General features: G+C 41.2%; 1 long non-coding RNA gene across 1 annotated transcript in view; it reads left to right on the forward strand.

Moving 5' to 3' along the window:
* LOC119863611 overlaps positions 1 to 14,560 on the forward strand; it is an 81,387-nt gene that overhangs the window by 30,905 nt on the left and 35,922 nt on the right. The gene's annotated exons all lie outside the window — the stretch shown is intronic.

The raw sequence follows: 14,560 nt of genomic DNA on the forward strand, positions 1-14,560 counted from the left end.
ATGCAATGGCTGCAGAATCATGACAAATCACAAAGGAGTCTGAGTGCTTTTCTGTCTTCTTTCCAGGATACTGTATCCAGATGTGCACAGGGATTAATTGATTTCATTTCAGCTCCTCAACAGATTATTCACATAGAAGAGTATTCTTAAGAAATAATTATAGAATATGGCCCATATGAATAAGACTATCCAAGACATGCAAGAATGAATAGGGATTTCTGTACAGATTCAACGTGCAACTGCCATTAGATTTTAGTTTTATCACCATTCTTAATAATTAGAAATGTATATTAACATTAACATCAGTTACCTTCTTTGTAGATTGTTAAGATTTTAGTCTTGAAAGATTTCTCAGATTTTGGTATTACTGTGGGACATTGCTATCCCCCAATAATCGGTTCTGTATGCTGGTAAGTGGGAGCATATGCACTTTTCTGTGTACGATGACCAATGCGCAAACCTATGGTACAGCATAAAACTGCATATGTATCTTACTCAGAATCAGAAGAGACAGTATTTATGTAGCTTGCTTAGCTACAAGGCTTCCCATGGATTTCTTGCCATTCCTGACTTCTCCTGCTCTTGCTTTTTAAAGTAAAATTCTTTTCTTCACTCACCCACAGCTATAGCTTGTTCCCTTGGAAAAGCGAATGGAGACCTCGTCATATGCAGAGTTGATTAACAGTATTATTTTCCCTATTTTAAAACTATCATCAGTACCAGAATGGCTTTGAGACGTGTAATGAACAGAGTGTTTATGTACTATCTTTCCTCACTTCTCTCTGGGTTGCATTCACAAAAGGACTTAGGTGCCTAACTGCCATTTCAGTTGCCTAAATCCCAAAATCAGGCCCCACTGGGATTCACAAAATTCCTGCTAGCTGCCACCAAACCTGGAGGCACCTAAACTCATTTAGTGCCTATGTTTTTTAAGTAAAAGTTCCCTCGGTACTTATGTTTCTGCCCTTGACTATGAACTCTCCAGCCCCACACCCGGCATCCAGACACCTAAGCCACAGACTCAGGCATGAACTGGGGGAAGATAGCATTCCTAAACCCAAATCACCTGAGGGACATGACACAGTAAGTGTGGATAAATAATGCCAGAATCATTGGATGAGAGACAGTGGGAGAGCAGGAGAATGACTGTAGCCTGGTGGTTAGAGAACTCATTAGAGGTGGGAGACCCAAGATCCAGTCCCCATGCTCCAATGACTTTTTAAATGAGATAGCCACAGTGGAACAGTTTCAATAGAAATCCCCCATCAGACTATCCTATAGCTCAGTAGTCAAGGTACCTACCTGAGAGGCGGTGATCTCTGTTCAAATCCTTTTTTCCTCTCAGATGGAGGTGACTTGAACTGGGGGGGGGTCTCCCACATCCCGATTTTTCTCAGTTACTGTCTGGTCACTCTACCTCTGGCTATAATACTCTCCAATAATCTCATCCTCCCAAGATTAGAGGGACCCACGGTGCAGTGCCTCTACCCTGATTTACAGAGAAGTATTACAACTTGCAAAATTTGAAGACAGTAGATAAGTCGGTAGACCCTGCAGGATTAGATAATGAGGTGAATTATTCTATGAGAAGGACCAAGTGCTAATCTCTAGGGGTATGTCTACTTTGCAATAAAAGACCTGCAACAGGCCCTGGTCAGCTGACTCAGGCTGGCAGGCTGCGGGGCTATAAAGTTGCAGTATACACATCTGGGCTTGGGGTAGTTGCAAATGTCTCCTTAACATGTCTTCAATACAAAACATTCCTCCTCGCAGCTACATGTTATTACCAGAAGAATTATGGGGCTGAATCCTGAACTATCTGTGCAGAAGGTGGCAAATGTCACATTTAGGTCCCTACCCAACCCCTGGGACACATTAATGAACCTAGGTAAACAGGAGACAGCTTGCAATGTAAGTGCTTCAAGTGTTAGGTGGGGGCATGTTCCCTAAGAGACCTCAATTCCTGAAGTCAGTTCACTGATGTCCTAATTGCTCACCTTTGCTCCACTGGATATTTCCACACACAGTAAACTGCATCTTCTCTCCCCACCAGTGGTAGCATGTGTCTCATGGAGCCACTAAGCCATGCAGCCTTGACCACCAAGGGCAGTGATAGTGACTCTGGCTACTAGGCTACACAGCCCCAACCCTCAAGCTGTGTTGAATCTGACCACTGTGGTGAGGTCTGAAACAGTCAGGTAGATGGTGACTGCGGGTGTCAGCACCCCCATCGCCCACTGCAACAGGGAACGGGGAGTGCATAGACCTCTACATGGGCATACATCCAAACTCAGACACTTAGGCAACATAAAAACCTATTCAGATTAATAGTTTACCATGTCAATATTGCAATCTCTGTTTTAATGAGATTTGTCAACTTTGTTTTACAGATTCAAATGGTTGGTATCAGTAATTCAAATAAACTTTAGATACGTATCTTAACTTTTAGATTCTTATTCAAATTGAAACTCCTGACCTTTAGTTGTTCTTATGTTACTCGCAAATTAGACTATATTGTATCAGGTCATGCCCTATAGTGTGATGTAATTCAAGATGCTATGCATGAGAGCCAGGACAACTCATTTTTGAAAGAATCAGGGATGTTGGTTTCCTGATAATTGTACAGATTTCTTGGTGGTGTATTTCTGTATCTTTGTAGCTTCCTGCAGTCTGTGCACCAACTGTAGAACTAGGTTTCAAGTTTATTTATGAATGAGAGATTGAAGATAACAATTCCCTTTCTAAATAACAGTTTGAACATTAGCAGAACAAAAGCTTTGTTTGGCCATCCATATTCTGGAATGGGTTACCTAGGGAGGTGGTGGAATCTCCTTCCCTAGAGGTTTTTAAGGTCAGGCTTGACAAAACCCTGGCTGAGATGATTTAGTTGGGGTTGGTTCTGCTTTGAGCAGGGGGTTGGCCTAGATGACCTCCTGAGGTCCCTTCCAACCCTAATATTCTATGATTCTATTCCTGGAGTGAATACGAATAGATAGCCGAATAGATCATGGCTAACCTGGTGGCTGAACTTCGTGACTTTGTCCTCACCCATAACTATTTCACATTTGGGGACAATATATACCTTCAAATCAGCGGAACTGTGATGGGTACCCGCATGGTCCCACAGTATGCCAACATTTTTATGGCTGACTTAGAACAACGCTTCCTCAGCTCTCATCCCCTAATGCCCCTACTCTACTTGTACTACACTGATGACATCTTCATCATCTGGACCCATGGAAAAGAAGCCCTTGAGGAATTCCATGATTTCAACAATTTCCATCCCACCATCAACCTCAGCCTGGACCAGTCTACACAAGAGAGCCACTTCTTGGACACTACGGTGCTAATAAGTGATGGTCACATAAACACCACCCTATATCGGAAACCTACTGACTGCTATTCCTACCTACATGCCTCTAGCTTTCGTCCAGATCACACCACACGATCCATTGTCTACAGCTAAGCTCTACGATATAACCGCATTTGCTGCAACCTCTCAGACAGAGACAAACACTTACAAGATCTCTATCATGCATTCTTACAACTACAATACCCACCTGCTGAAGTGAAGAAACAGATTGACAGAGCCAGAAGAGTACCCAGAAGTCACCTACTACAGGAAGGCCCAACAAAGAAAATAACAGAACGCCACTAGCCATCACCTTCAGCCCCCAACTAAAACCTCTCTAACGCATCATCAAGGATCTACAACCTATCCTGAAGGACGACTCATCACTCTCACAGATCTTGGGAGACAGACCAGTCCTTGCTTACAGACAGCCCCCCAACTGAAGCAAATACTCACCAGCAACCACACACCACACAACAGAACCACTAACCCTGGAACCTATCCTTGCAACAAAGCCCGTTGCCAACTCTGTCCACATATCTATTCAGGGGACACCGTCATAGGGCTTAATCACATCAGCCACACTATCAGAGGCTCGTTCACCTGCGCATCTACCAATGTGATATATGCCATCATGTGCCAGCAACGCCCCTCTGCCATGTACATTGGTCAAACTGGACAGTCTCTACATAAAAAAATAAATGGACACAAATCAGACGTCAAGAATTATAACATTCAAAAACCAGTCGGAGAACACTTCAGTCTCTCCGGTCACTCGATTACAGACCTGAGAGTAGCTATCCTTCAACAAAAAAACTTCAAAAACAGACTCCAATGAGAGACTGCCGAATTGGAATTAATTTGCAAACTGGATACAATTAACTTAGGCTTGAATAAAGACTGGGAGTGGATGGGTCATTACACAAAGTAAAACTATTTCCCCATGTTATTTCTCCCCCCCCCACTCCACCCCCCACTGTTCCTCAGACATTCTTGTTAACTGCTGGAAATGGCTCACCTTGATTATTACCACAAAAGGTTTTCCTCCTTCCCCCCCTCCTTCCTGCTGGTAATAGCTCATCTTAAGTGATCACTCTCCTTACAGTGTGTATGATAAACCCATTGTTTCATGTTCTCTGTGTGTGTATATAAATCTCCCCACTGTATTTTCCACCGAATGCATCCGATGAAGTGAGCTGTAGCTCATGAAAGCTTATGCTCAAATAAATTTGTTAGTCTCTAAGGTGCCACAAGTACTCCTTTTCTTTTTTGCGAATACAGACTAACACAGCTGCTACTCTGAAACCTATCACACAGACAGACACAGACCCTTTGTTTCTCCCTCCCTCCAGCTTTGAAAGTATCTTGTCTCCTCATTGGTCATTGTGGTCAGGTGCCAGCGAGGTTATCCTAGCTTCTTAACCCTTTACAGGTGAAAGGGTTTTTCCTCTGGCCAGGAGGGATTTTAAAGGTGTTTACCCTTCCCTTTATTTTTATGACAAGACCCAAGCACAGATGGCATACTGTATTCATGGAAGACTCCTGGATGGTGCAAAGATTTAAGCCCTGTGGTACCTCATAAAAAATAATGGAATCATCTATATTCAAAATCTGGAGTCTGATTCTACTCTCAATTGGACCACTATAAATTAGGAGTAAAACTATTCAAGTAATTGGATTTACACAGTGTAACACCGGTGTAGGTGAGATGTCAATCAAGTCCATTAGTTGGGTTTTTCTTACATACATGGTACCTAAGAACTGCATTAACAATCACCTATGAAACCCATAAGCTTAATATTTAAACACCATGGGCTGATCTTTGGCCCCATTCTGGTCCCTTAGCACTGCCATGCAAAGAAACACGAAAGCTGGCTCAACACAGCAACTGGGGATTCTGCAGGCATGCAGGAATCCCTGGCTGGTGTACAGCTACCATAGAGCCGGTGTATTCAGCTCTACACCACTTCTCATCAGTATAAGAGATGTGGGTTGGGGAAGGTGGAGAGTGGTCAAGATGCCTTTTGCTCTGCCGGTCACCAGTTGCATAATGACTCCTAGGGCCAGGTATAGGTTAAAGCCATGCTCAGCTGCTCTAATGAATGTCAGGGGCCTAACAGGCTCTGGATACCCCCAAGATTGGGGATGTACAATGTGGAAGTGGCTTAAAGCCCCATCTCAGATCCTGTGCTGAGGGCAGCTTGGATGGTACCAAGAATCTTAACTTTAAAGGGAAAAACATCACAGTTTATCCACTCTACTTTGACATTAGATATAATTTAATAGATGGACAAATATTAGACAAATATTTGCATTTGCTTCAGCCAGTTTAGATCTTTCTACAATTCCATCATACTTGCACTCACTTGGGCGATTCAACTCTTTCTGTAAAAGCACAAACACAAAAGAAAAAAAACTCTTTTAATTTCAATTTAAATCAAAATTAAGGGATTAATTGTGCCCTCAAGTATGTGATGTCTGCCACTAAATCTGTAGTTTAGCTTATCAAATGAACAACTGCCCTTGCACCCTGTATGTGCATACATTGTGCTACAGGGCAGGATTAAACAAACAGACACCTTCATTGTAGAAACAAAAAAGCTAAAAACAATCTTAGGGTGTTAGAGTTTCACTTGTGATCTTGCAGGAAAAATTCATCACAGGGCTGGTCTGTGGCTGGCCCTGAGTATGGGAAATGAGCACACCCTTCATAGCGACCAGCTACTTTCCCAGCATTTGTATGCTGACTACAGAGACTGCTAGTACTAGAAACCACAAAAGAAGAAAGATGAGGAGTAAATAAACACAGTGAACAAAATGAACTAGAGTTTGGCCATAGTAAATTAGCAGAAGTAATACTGTAGTTTCCTCAAAATACCTCTTGTAAGTGTTACTAGTGTAATATTATGTCATTTTACTACAGCAATTTTTTCCCCTGAGAAGTTTAGTAATTAATTACCTGTCCTCCTACTATATCTGCTGGTTGCCTTAGAGCTAACTGGTAGGTGAAGGCCGGATACTGCAGAATATATCTTAGAAAGCTACAGATTAGAGCTATGTGGAATCACAGCTATTTTGGTTCACTGGCAATTCTAAAATATCAAATAAGAAAAATTGTTTCAGGTCAAACTGAAAACAACTTTAAATAAAGATTTGTGGTGAATTCAAACCTGAAAAGAAAAAATTCATTTCAATTCTGAGCATTTTAGAACATTTTTAAATTATTTTAAAATAAAATTGAAGGACATTTTGAAACAAAATATCCAATGGAACACCTTGATGTTTTTGGAATATTTTGTTTTGATTTCAACACAAACAATTTGATGGAACTGCCATGAATTTGTGAAATGTTTCAGTATCGACAAATCTGTACTTTTTGCAGAAAAAAGTGGTTTGGCCAAAATTTTTTGCCCGGATCTGCTAGAGAGGATACATTTTCAGGAGAGAATTTAACTAGTTGTAGTGGACAAAATCTTCACATACTTCTGCTGTATATAGCAGAGCTGCCAAACTTCTCAGGGGGGTCAGATGGGGAGGAGAGAGAAACTCATTGTATTCTATCCAGCATAAACAGATGCAGATCTCAGGAATTACTCCCTTTCCAGGATGGGAGACACTCCTCTCCCTGGGTCCCTTATGGGGAAAGGAATTAACCCTGTATTTATAGATTGAAGCAACGCAGAGAGACCCTCTCCATCCCCTCATTGTTAGTCTTTTTCTGTTTAGAGGCACCCCAATTGTTAGTCAGTTGTTGTTTGCTGCTTATGGAGGCTGCCCCATCAATAGATATTTCCTGAGGTGCTGCCTGATCTATTAGGATGGACCTACCTGACGGACCATAAGCCATAGTGCTGCCGTTAACAACAGGAGAGGTGCTGGAGATGGCAGGATATGTCTATGAGAGCTTCACAACTTTGGAACTCATTCTTGGCCTTGGACTGTAAAATCCTAAATACCATGACATTCAGAGCATACTACACAACTCATTTTTTTTCCTGAGTGTTTGAAAATGGGAGGGAGTTATGGAGTTGGTGAGGAGAGGGAAGATTGTTCCAATCTTTCATTTGCCTGGTTTTTCTGGCTGGGATGGAATCGCTGCAATTTTTTCATAATAGACTATGTTTTAATTTGCTATGTCAAAGACATCCAAAGTGAATGAATAGACACTCTTAACTCTGTACAAATCTGCATGACCCCGTCCCTGGCTGAACACATATTGAGAGTAAGAAAATTACCCTCTTAGGAAAAGGAGAACCCTCCACAGCTTAGCTAGGCAGCCTACACAGTCCTTATGTGCCGTTAGTAGTGGCAGCTGTTTCTGCTGGATAGGGCCCTTAAGTATTAGACTTTACTTATTAGTCATACTTTCATTTCACGGATGCTAAGATTTCCTAGCCTGATGCAGTTTTACTCATTGAATGGGAACATGTCCAAGTGCAACTATCATGGAAAAAGTTCTGTGTGGTTTCCAACATGTGGCTTAAGCACTCAGTCTAACATAGTTGAGTGTGAGTAGATTATTAATGCTGGGCTTGGATACCGTTGAAAGTGACTATCATGCAAATATAAATGTTTATTAGGCATAATAGAGCCAGCACATAAACTAAGTTGAAATAATTAAATAAGAGGAAGGCAAGCGGGTGAAAGAAAACACCATCTGCTAACTCTCGATCTATCACTTATGAACAAACTGGAATATAATGAAGGCCATTGCATTCTGAACATGAATGGATCCTTCTGCTTGGCTTGTACTTTTTTCTCTTTAGTAAAAATAGTACATATGTTATTCACTGTAATAGCGAATAAGGACAAAAACAAAAGCATGATAAAATCTCTGCTGAGCTGGATGAAAGACAACAATTTTGATAGTTTAGAACATTTCCTTTCATGTTTATCTATTTTACAGGCACTTTTAATGAAACATACACCATCAGCAACTTAATTTGAACACTGAGAACCTGATTCTTCTCTCACACCGGTATGATTCTGTTGACTTTGACAGCGTTAACTCCAGCTTAATGCTGATATAATTGGCAGAAGATTCAGGGCCTAGACAGGGTCATTCCCAGTTGTTTATAGCTATTTTATAATATTTTTATAATAATTTTACTAACTTTCCATTACGCGTAGTTTACACGTGGAATATATCCTAGGGCTGAAATATTAATTGGACCTGTGGGTTTTCAAACATCAGTGATGAATATCTATCCTGTTAATAGAGGATAAAAATGTGTGGTATATCTGAATGTCATACAGGATTTTAATGTGAGGAATTGCCAACTAGCAGCATCTCATAATGTATGTCAATGCAAGACCAATATTTATTCATTGTATAATCAATACTTGTACAGTTATGCAGCCTGAAATCCTTTTACAGGACACATGTACCTGCACATTAGTAGAAAATACAATTTGCTGCAACATTTTAGTGGCAGACAAACAGAAATCTGCTTTTCAGTGTATATTCATGCCCTAATCATGTGCCTAAGGGTACACTGCTAAGAAAAACATGTGGCGTCGAGCCTCACAGCCCGGATAAACTGACTCAGGATCATGGGGCTCAGCCTGCGGGGCAAAAACTAGCAGAGTAGATGTTTGGGCACCAGTACAAGCAGGAATGTCTACACTAGTATTTTTAGCCCCACAGCCCAAAACTGGAAGCACAAGTCAATTGAACCTGGGCTCAGACTCAATGCCCAGTGGGTTTCTCTTTGCAGTGTAGACATAAGTGTCTTCAGGGTGGGATTACACACTTGTAAAATGAGTGATGTGTGTAGGTGTTTTCAGCATGAAGGTCCAATTCAGTTGCCACAAAGAAAGCAGGAGAACCTCTTCAAAGCCTGTGACTTCTCAGGTTGGGTGCTTTGAACAAAAATTAGGATTCAAGGAAAAACACTTTGCTATTACAGTTCTGTAGCAATCAAGTTCATAATTGTTCTACATTCAGATGAGAATTCTTGTCATCAAAGCTCATCAGAAAATAGAAAACTTGAATCATGTAAAAAAATTCCACTTTTAATTGCAATTTCATTTGGATTTTTGGGGGTTTTTTTGGTTTTGGCTGGGTTGGTTTTTGGACTGGTTCTAATTTTCAAACCATTAAAAAATTATTTTCACGTTTAGAAGCTGATTCTACTCTTCACTTTACTGGTTTTACCCTCATGAAGTTCCATTGATATCACCAGTAACTTCTGATTTACCTTTATATAAGTGAGTAGTATCAGCCCGTTATTCTGCGCTTTGGTGTTGCAAAAAGTAAATTCCTCAGCCTTAAAAAAATATAGTTCTTAAAATAATTACTTTAGTTTTTAAGGCTAGAGAATGGAAGTTATAATATATGATACTAATTCCACAGGACTGTAGAATACATACATGACAAGCTGATAGAAAATCCTGGAGTCAAAAAAAAAGGCTTGCATACACTTCCTCCAAAACTTCTGCAGGAAAGAGATTCTCTTGCCCACTGTGGTTAAAGAGGAAAATAAACCCAGGAGGAGGTACATTTTGTTTGGAAACTCTGTATTTGGTGACAAGCCACTAATTCTCATTTATTTGATTACTGTGATGCAGCATCATATGGTTCAGATTTAAAAAAGGAAACATTAGGTATGAGGGTGCATTTAGACCAGGCATTAATTGGAATTTAGAAAGCACTGGACTTGATTTTGAAAGCAAATGTATTTAATAAGCTTCCTGCTTTGCAGATGCTATGCTCTCCTTCTTTGGCCTTATTTCAGTTACTGCCCTTTAACTGTGAAAAAGCATCATGCTGGAGACACTTTTGCTTTGGGATGCACTATTAATGTTCTGAAGAGAATTACTTTTCAGCCAGTATTTAGGTTGCTTTTACAGTTATACTCATGGAGATTATAATGTCATTGCTGTCTATCTCAAACTGGCTTTAAGGGGAGGATTAAAGCAGGATGCATGGATCCATGGGATCCCACTCCCACAGTGAAAGATGGCCAAGACTTAGGAGCGAATCAGAGGTAGAGCAGCAGGTGGGGGTACAGCACCTACTGGATTGGACTGGGCAAACTTGGCTACCTAATTTAGAAAGGTGCGAACAATGTTGTCTGACAGCAGGAGCCAAGACCAAGTGGAAGCATCTTTCTGGGGAGACCTCACAATTTTAGTGGATCTATCCCCTATTTAGACTTAACCTGCTGGATAATGAGGTAGATACCCATTATTGAAGGAATATGATCTGTTCTGCTTACAGAAACTTAGTCCTGACATTTTCAGCATCAAACAGATTTCATCTCTCTATTTTAGGATGTTCTGTGTTAGCCTTGCAACACCCATTAAATTAAATGTAAGTACTGCAGCTAAAATCCTAGGTAAGACTTTGGAAATGTGGCTCTTAGGCCCATATTTTAATCTGCAATGCTAGGTAGAGTACATGTTGATAATGTGCATGGTGCAGGTCAGACTAGAGTCTGGTACTTGTTTTTTCTGTGTTAAAATAAAAGCTGCTTTTCCCTTTGTAGGCTGGCAGGGCCGTCCCTCCGTGTCTGAGGGAGGCCACGCCTCCTCATAATTTGGGTCTGCAAGAGCCTTCTACAAGCAAAGGGAAAAGGGGGGAATTAGCGGTTCTCAATGGGCCCCGGCCTTCAAGCGGGGCGGGGCTGTAAACAGTCTGGGCTCTGGTCTGCAACGCAGCAGAGCGGTAGTAGTTTGCTCGCCCAGCCGTCAAGCAGGGTGGGGCAGCAAACAGTCAAGGCTCTGGCCTGCAGTCAGGCAGAGCTGTAGCACAAGCCCAGTCTCTGGGGCTCAGGTAGAGGTGCCTGAGGAGCGCAGGCTTCCTGGCCGAATGAGGGGAGTACTGACCCTCCCAACGCCACTGCATCCCTGTCCAGGGCCCTAACAGTGGTGGAGTGGTCCACCACTGGGTCAGCAGGGATCTGCCCACAACACGCTGACTTTGTTTCAGGCCTGCTCTCAACCAGAGTGTTGCCTGGTTTCCCTGGGCTGCTTCCTACTCTCCCTCTTGGGTGTGCCTGTGTCCAGGGATCGTCCTCAGACTCCCCAAGATACACCACCAAGGGTAGTGTCAGAGAGTGTAAGAGATTACTGGAAGAACACTTAGGAATGGATGCACCTGACAACCCGAATAGGTAAAACTCTTCAACATTTTGAAATTCTATCACTGGTCCAACTTCACTGACTGCAATAGAGTTATACCAGTGATGAATTTGGACCACTGCATGAAAATTATAATGCATATCCTGTTGCAGACCAAAACCCCGGCTTGTTTAATGGTCTGTCAGAAATTTGAAAGGGTTAGTCCCTATCCAAGTCATAGTCAATTACTTGTTAAAAGATTATTTTACCAATTAGCACCGTGGCTAGCAGTCTTAACAGAGATGCCAAAGAATAAATGAACATGTCTGCCCTCTAACTAGAAGTAGTCTCTCTAGGTCAGTGTTGAGGCACACTAGGGGAAGTATGCACCACCTGTTGCATCAAGAAATAAAGGATATCATTTCCATTTCTAGGACTATTGATCTGGCACTTTCACCATTTGATTTTTTTTTATATAAAGGCATTTCTGTCAGGTTCTTCTCCATCATTTCCCACAAAATTCATATGCACATTCTCATTATTTCTCTCTTTAAACTACGTGCATTTTGAGGATTAAAAGCGGTAATGGGAAGAAACATATCTTAGGGTCTGGAGATACAACTTCCCTTGCATACCATTTCAAGACACACATTTCATGGGCTCCACCCTTCAGTTGGCACTTGTACTATGAGGGCTAATCCAGAATACTCAGTGTCAATGAGGTTACTATGATAAGAGTAAAAAGCACAACTGGCCTTTCCTTTGATCTTCAGGACCCAAGTTTATTACTGAAACCAAAGAGGAAGGAGCCTTATTAACGAATTTGGTGTGGTTTTATCTGAAAAGAGTGGGTGAGAAAATAACTGCCTTTTCATGCAGTGTGGGGAAATAAATGCGAGTTTCTGATAAAAGTTGCTTGTTCAGAGGGATGTAGGTTACAATATTTTGTATTCTGTGCTTATTCTACAGTCATTTCTGTAACAGAGATGTACAGCGGATGTAATAATTCTGCATTCTTGCTTGACATAACATTGTGTAATACTCTTGTTGGTCTAAATACACTTTGTGCACTGAGCTTGTATTTCTTGTATTCCTCTAAGGATCATCACATCTTTATTCTATATTATGGTTATTGACAGGACATTTTCAGTGCAGAGCAACTATATTCTAGGAGAGCTTTCAGGAGCTCCTGGGAGAACTGTGTTAAAAATCTGCCACCAAATTCAGACTAGTATCTGCCCCAGTTCTTCATTTTGAAATTGAAACTAAAATCTCACACGAGTCACAATTGAATTCTCTTTCTAGTGTTATTAGAAACTTCCATCCCTTCCAAGACTATGAGAAAATAGCCAATTAGGCCTCTATTTATTCATATTATCTATTTACCTCATTTGAAAATATAAATTCTTCTCCTAGTTGCATGATCTTATTGAGGCACAGCTCTCTTCCATCCTCCAATCCCTCTCCACTGTCTTGCAACCCTCTTGTTGAGTCTTGTTTATATTGGTGGCTGCCAAGCACACTTTTGGGTATGGTAAAGTAGTTAATAATAGATTATGAAGAAATCATATTTGTTTCAGTATTTTTAAATGTCCCAGCTACAATGGGCATAAAATACCCTGAATGCAGAGGAACTGATGTGGTTCTCAAAAACAATGAGGAGTCCAGTGGCACCTTAAAGACTAACAAATTTATTTGGGCATAAGCTTTCATGGGTAAAAAACCCACTTCTTCAGATGCATAAATGATGTGTCTCTGTTGCCTTGAAGCTGATGGTACTTACCACCATACCAGATCAGGCCGGATTTTACACAAGAGGACTGCAGCCCTTAAACCTTCGCCATTTTGAGCGATATTTTTGTGTCAGATTGTATTAGGCAGAATGGAGTTTGTGTGCTGGCATGTAAGAGGTTCATATGCAGCTGCTGGCACATAAGGGATTCACACATGTAACTGGTGGCAGAGGAGAGTTCTTGATTGTTGCTAATGGATAAAATATTCTCCTTATGGACTGGCATTTCCAGCACCCACACATCAGCTTCTCCTCTCCAACCTCCAATTAAAAATTAAAAAACCTAGAAAATGAGTACCCCAAAGCTTTGTTGTGAAGCAGTTAGGTTTATTACACACACCTTGCCTGACCCAAACCCACAAAAGCAAGGACATGACACGTTAAGCCATCTAACGGTACTACACATCCTCATAAAGGGGTGTGTACAGAAGTCTGAAAAGGAAGCAGAATTAAAACTGTGATGTATGGTGGTTGTGGTCATGGCAAGGCATATCAGAGGTGGGGAAGAAGGCGTGTACAGTTTAGGTGGCTTAAGTCTTCAAAAAAATCAAACCAAACCCATATTTCAGAATAAACATGTTTGCTCAGAATAGCCAGAGATTAAAAAAATGAACATATCCCAGGAGAATACTGCTTGGTTAAAGGAAGTTGCTTGTGAAAAATCCAAATGTCACCATCACAATCAAGATATCATGAGCTATCATCTGCAAAAATGAGCCAGGAGGAGACTATCTGCCAGTTCTGTCTATGGGATTGTGTATCTCAGATCTATAATGGCTTACTTGGGTGTGTTTCATGAGTACACAGCATGCAAGTAGTTCCATGGCTTGATCCTGATAGGTGCTGAGGATTGCCTGTAGGAAGCAAAGTCCTCTCAACATCTGCTGTTGACTTAGCTTCAATAGGAGTTGATGGCACTCAGCACTTCAGAGACTCAAGCTGTAATAGGAAACCATAAAACAGGAAATCATAAGCTTACACAGTGGAATATTCAGGGAGGGTGCAGACACCATTTCAATTTTTTTCAGATACTTTAAGTCTTATGCCAATGTTAGTACTATCCAAGACTGTTTGCTCTTAGTCTGAACCAAAAGTGCTGTTGCTGGATTTCTAAAATTCCACAAATGACTTAGATGGAACTGATAAAGACTTATGAATGCCTCTTGACCTAGCTGCTTGCCTGAGTGTCTTGAGACAGATGAAAATGTGTTTAGACAGTGAGAGACACGATGTGGGTTAGGTACTATTGTTTATTGGACCCAAATCCTGCAGGTGAAAGAGACACGCTTTTGAGCTCCACACCTGAAAAACAGCTCTGTGGTGCTTGAAAGCTTGTTTCTTTCACCAACAGA

The sequence above is a fragment of the Dermochelys coriacea genome, chromosome 11 (assembly GCF_009764565.3).
Source record: "Dermochelys coriacea isolate rDerCor1 chromosome 11, rDerCor1.pri.v4, whole genome shotgun sequence".
Classification (NCBI taxonomy): domain Eukaryota; kingdom Metazoa; phylum Chordata; order Testudines; family Dermochelyidae; genus Dermochelys; species Dermochelys coriacea.